The sequence below is a fragment of the Nicotiana attenuata genome, unplaced genomic scaffold (genome assembly GCF_001879085.1).
Source record: "Nicotiana attenuata strain UT unplaced genomic scaffold, NIATTr2, whole genome shotgun sequence".
Taxonomy (NCBI): domain Eukaryota; kingdom Viridiplantae; phylum Streptophyta; class Magnoliopsida; order Solanales; family Solanaceae; genus Nicotiana; species Nicotiana attenuata.
Genome location: NW_017674775.1, coordinates 62,184 through 68,492, shown reverse-complemented (window position 1 = coordinate 68,492; position 6,309 = coordinate 62,184).

Genomic DNA, 6,309 nt, shown 5'->3' with positions numbered 1-6,309 from the left:
TTCACAAGGTTTGGTACTCCACGTGTAATTTTAAGTGATGAGGGGTCACACTTTTGCAACAAGGATTTTGACACTTTGCTTAGCAAGTATGGTGTAACTCACAAAGTCACGACAAGCTAGTGGGCAAGTGGAAGTCTCCAACCGGGAGATAAAGAGTATCTTGTCCAAAACGGTGAGTACTAATCGGATGGATTGGTCCAAGAAGCTTGATAATGCCATATGGTCTTAACAGACGGCTTACAAAACACCTATCAGAATATCACCATATCGGTTGGTGTTGGGAAAAACTTGTCATATTCCGGTGGAACTAGAGCACAAGACAATGTGGGCTCTAAAGAAGTTAAATCTTGATTGGAATGTAGCCGCTAACTTGAGGTTGCACATTTGAATGAATTAGATGAGTTCCAGTACCATGTTTATGCAAATCGTTGTACAAATAAAAGATGAAATATCTTCATGACAAATACTTTTGAAACAAAGAGTTCAAGATGGGCGATCTTTTGTTGTTGTTTAACTCAAGATTGAGGATGTTTCCCGGGAAGCTAAAATCCAAGTGGAGTGGTCCTTTTGAAATTGTTGGTGTGACACCTTTTGGTGCATTAGAATTGAAGAACAAAAATAATGAAGTATTCCGATTCAATGTTCACGGGTGAAGCACTACTTGGGCAAGTTTGGAGATAGGCACGTGGTGGCGGTCATTCACTTCATTTGAGGGTTTTCTGCGTTGTGTCGCGACATTAAATCAGGCACTTCTTGGGAGGCAACCCATGTCCTTTTCCTTTTCCTTTTTTAGTTAGGTGTTATTTGTGTTCTAACTTGATTTGAAGTGTGCTACAAGAATGAGTGTGACTTACAAGAACTGTGGATGACAATATGGCTAAGTGTTCAAAAGAATGCAGATCGCTTTTATTTGTGGGGACCGCACAATTTTATGTGCCATAACAGATAAGCATTGCGGCCGCACATTTCTCTTGCAGACCGCACATTTGAAATATCAAAAATACCAACTCTCTAAAGTATAAGCTTGTTAGTGCGGAGATTGATCTGCGACCGCGCGTGAAATTTGCGGCCGCACCTGAAAATATGCGGACCGCAGATTGGTTCTGAGAATTTTCACCCAGGTAATAGGGTGCGGATGCACTCGTCTCTTCTCAATTATTGGTATAAATAGAACAGTAGGGCTCGTTTTACACTTTTCCCACTTTGAACCAAACATTGTTGCTCTGCTAATTTCTCTTGGAGATTTCAACTGTCCACACATACAACCACCTCGATTAGTCACTCACTCTATATGGTATGCTTCAATTTTTATGTTAATTTTTTTTTGTGTTATGTTTAATTTGTATATTTTTAGTTCTCTTTAAGCCATCTGTTATTAGAGTTTAATTGTGTGTCCATGTGGGGTAGATCTAAGCTGGGTAAACTTGATACATGCTCTACTGGATTGGGTTAGTGAAATTTCATGTGTTTACAATGTTGCCATGCCTATGTGTTGAAATTGAAAAAAATCTAAGTTAAAAAAGTTGTCTGCTCGTAATTGTTTGAATTCCGCGGCCGCACTTAAATTGTGCGGTCCACATATTCAGATTTTTGTAGACTTATGTGAGGAAGGAATCTGCGGCCGTAAGTCATTTTGTGCGTACCGCAGATTTCCTCTTGCGGTCATAGATTAGGCCATTCGCTGTAAGATTCTTCATTTTAAAGACTCAAATGTGCGGCCGCAAGTCAAATTGTACAGACCGCAAATTTCCTGTAGCGACCGAAGATTGGCCATTTCTATGTCATCAGAGAGTTAACAAGCTTAGGACTCAGAAGTACGGTCGCAAGCAAAAATGTGCGGACCGTACTTCCCTTTTGCGGCCTCACAACAGAAATCTGTGGACTGCAAATCCCTTATCCCGCAAGCATGTATTAACTTCATAACACCACTGTGTTCCAAGTATTTCCCCTTAGTCCTATATGTGTTTGAACAATGAATTGCAAATAAAAAGCTTCTCCGCTTGATACAGACAATGATTCGATCAAGAGGCCGAAGCGACACTTCAAAGGGAAGAGGTGAATCTTCTCAGGGTCGAGGTAAAAGTACCTTGACCCTTGGCCAGCCCTAGGAAATTAGAAAGAAAATAACAGCCGGTAGAGGGAGAGGTGCAGAACTCTCTGAGTCTAGCTCCTATGTCCATCTAGGGAGGTGTTAAAGGGAAACTCAGCCTCTATACAGGAGGAGCAGACGGCCACACAATCGAGGCCGTAGGGGAGATACCAGCTTAGGGACGAGCCGTCTTCATCTCATAGCACCTCCGAGGGGTCGGAGAGTGCTAGCCAGGCTTTTGAGCCATCAACTGCACCAGTCCCTGAGGCACAGGTTATATATGACATCCCCGATGATGGCAGGGGGGAGATGCTACAGCTACAGGTCTTGAGAGATCAAAGAAGAAGGAGATTTTGGAGGATCGATTCATTAGCTATGTGGTGGCCGGTGAGGTCGCTAACTCTTGAGCGACAGTTTCTTTTGAAAGATTGGAGATATACAACCCGGAAATTGAGGCAGTTCAAAGCACAAAAGGGTTGGATGTGGTTCACCGAGAGAGTGGAGGATGCCAAAGAATACCTCGTCCGAGAATTCTATGCCAATGTGGCTCATATCAAGAAAGGGACGAAGGTGACCAAGGTGAAAAACCTCAAGGTGAGGTTTGATCATGATACGCTAAATGCATACTTGGGCTTTGAGGATGTGGAGCCAAAGGAATATTTGGAGAAGTGCACCATGAAGGAGGAAGTCCGACCTTGGTTGGCAGAGATCTTACAACCGCCGGGACCACCACCACCATCGATCACTGCTGGGGTTCCCATCCATCGGAGCACTCTGAGTTTTGAGGCGAAGGGGTGGAAAACCTTTATCTGCAGTAGACTGGATCCGAGCCAGAATGAGACTCACCTTCCTATTCCTCTGGCAGTTCTTGTGGCTTCCATCATGGCCGGGTACCCAATCAATGTGGGTGCCGTGATGTCGGCCAACATTTCAGTGATTCACGACAAGATAGCTCAGCCTACCCTTATCCTAACACTATCACATAGCAACTCACCAATGCATAGGTAGAGCCGAGAGATTTTGACACCAAGGTGAAGGAAAAGAAGCCCTTCGATTTGTATTCACTAATGGATGCGAGCAACCCAAAGAAGAAAGTCCAGCCTTCTACCATCACAGGCCAGTCTGATGAGCCAATAGTGGTAGCTTCTGAGACAGCGGATCTTCCATCCACCTCTGCTGAGCCTTCTTCTAGTGCCGCTGCTATGCCTCCACCATCATTGACAGCTCCTACCATAGCTCTGAGGCTAGTGCCCATGCCCACTGCCCTACTATCTGTGCTGCGAGTCTCCCAGACATTGACAAGTCTCAACAACTCGATGCAAACAGCTACTGCAAAGCTGTCTGACTTGTCCAGTACTATTGCAGCGCATTCCACTTCACAGGCACCACAGGCTCCTTCTGACATTAATGAGACATTGAAGAAGATTCTGTAGAACCAGAAGACTATAATGGACACCTTGGTACAACACGAGTCAGTTATTGAGGAGATGGGAAAGGAAGTGAAGAAGATAAGGAAGTCCCAGGTAAGCAAGAAATCAGTGGACAAGCTCCAGAAGGAGGTGACTAGACTTGCTACAGCCGGAGACCTTCCTTTTGATATGTTGCTTGACTCGCAGCAGTCCGCCCCAGATCCTTCAGCACCATCTGCACCGGTAGCACCAGCTGGCCAGTCTGACGAGCCAAACCTTGCTGCCGACACTACCGAGGCAGTGCGTGCGATGTTCAACAACCCAGCCACACCTAGATTTGATGATGATGAGATTCAGTTGGCTGACCCTGAGGGAGATGATATTGTTGGGGAAACTGAGATGTCCAAGGATCCTTAGGGAGTTTTCTTCACCCTCTCTTCTTTTACTCTTATTTTGCTAAGTATTGGGGACAATGCTTACTTTTATTCGGCGGGTGGAGTTTATTTGATGATACTCTTTCTTTTCTTATTTGTATTTATCTATCTTCTCTCTCCTCTCTTATGTATATTTATCTCCCTTTAGTAGTTTTTGCTTATTAGCTTCTTTATTTTTTTTCATATTAGTTCTTGGTTTGTTAAGTAGCTTCTTTTAATGCTTTAGTAGATAATAATACTTTGGTTTTCATAACGCCACGGTTCTTTCCAAAGGTAGTTGTTGTGTGAACCGGGTGACTCGTCCCAACGATGGATGGCATGACAACCTTCTTAAGTGAATGAGTCCGTTTTTGTATTTAGGTAATAATAGCAGTAGTAATGAATAAAAAGACCTAATCAAGTCATTCTCGAAGAGTTAATCATGGCTCATTTGGTACCAACACACTTAACTACGTACTTATGGTTAGAGACAAAGTTTTTGAAAGAAATAGCTCTAGTTAGTGACTTTGTGACTCTTGTGTTGACTTTGGTAATCATCGAGTGGTTTATTGGACCATAGTGATCCTTAAACTTGAATGTGGTTGTTGTAGGCTCTCGACTCTATCCGCTTTTACAATCTAGTTGCGTGAGGGGTGAGATAAATTGTTGCTAGTCCAAGTGCCCGTGCGAAGGGTATAGAACTTGCCCCAACTGTGCTTCAAGGCAAAATCCTAAGTTTTCCTTGGTTTGAGAAGTGATTGTAGGCTTTCCTTGGCCCATTTGAGCTTTCTATTGCCAACCAATGTCGTTAATTATCCCTAGTCAACCCCTTTGATCCTCTGGCCTTTTATATTGGATAATCATGTTATAAGCCTTTACCTGTTTTATTGTGACCCTCTCTTGGCACACGGACTTTCCTTAACACTCTTGTGAAACAAGTAGCTAAACATAAGTTTGGGGGAGAGATGAGGAATTTAAAAAAGGTATCAAGGCACAAAAAGAGAAAAAAAATGATCTCTCTGAAAAGAGAAGGCAAGAAAAGAAAAGAACAAAAAGAAAAATGCAAAATGTGAATAAGTGGAAGGGTTGATGGATTCAAAAAGAGGTAATGATTCCTAACATGAGCAATCAAAAAAGGAGAAAAAGAATGAAATGAACAAGAAAGAGTGACGTTAAGTCTCTCTAGTCCCAAATGAAAAGAAAAATGTCTCTAAGAACTGGTAATTGTGAGCCAAGAAATGAAAAGGTGGAGTGCTTAAGGAAAGGTGTAACCACTTACCCATATGGTATCCTACTCTAATCCAAAAGCCTTCATTACTACCCAAAAGAAGTCCTACTTGATTTCAAATCGAGTGAGCTTAAATTAGTGGTGATCTACATGAGGGGCAAGCCTATGGTACTTGAAGCCGCACTTGTGAAATTCTCTTGTGAGGGATGAGTGAACCTTTCATGATCGTAAGATTGAGTGCTAACTTCTTAAGTAAGCTTGGCAAATGGAAAGTAGAGGAGGAAGAGTTTGGGTTCCACCATGACCTACATGATAGAACAAGAGTCCTTGATCAGTAAAGTCAATTCTTGGAGCTCGAATGTCACACTAGAACTATATGTGCATGAATGTTTGACTTGTCACCTTGTCGATAATGCATGAGTAGTGTGGATAATTATTGATCCCAACTGATGTGTGAATGGCTCACATTGACTCACTGAAAAGACCCTTAACTCTGAGGAGGTGGGAACTAATTTATATGCATGAGGACAAGCAAAGACTTAAGTTTGGGGGAGTTGATAAGTGTGATTTTTGACTACTTATTGGCACCTTTTTGCTTTGTTTTAGTCCGAAAATGTTAACTTATGTTCCCAAAACTAATGAAAGTGTGTAAATTGCAGGAATGCTGGAAACTGTGCTCCCATGATGAAATACGACTCAAAAAAGAGTATTCTGAATCACAAGGTAAGAAGGGGCGTAGAACTTAAGATGTGCGGTCCGCAGAAGAAAGTGCGGACCGCAGAACAAGTGAAAGAGCCTAGCAGAGTTTAGCTGATGTGCGGACCGTATATGATTTTTGCAGCCGCAGAACAAGGTCTACACTGACAAATAATTCAAAGTTCAGAGAGTGTGAAAACGACCAAGACCTGAAGCCTTTCTGAAGTGCGGACCGCACAAGAATAGTGCGGACTGCACAAGAATTGTGCGGCCGCAGAAGATGCTTTGCAGCCGCAAACCAGAATTGTGCGACTACAGAATCCAAGACCCTGCCAGCTGATGCAATCTGCGGACCATACATGGAATTGTGCGGCCGCAAAACCTCCCGAGGGGCATTTTTGTCAGCAAATTTTGGGACACTATAAATAGACGAGATTCATATTTTTAGGTAATGTTTCAAAGTTTGAGCTGTTG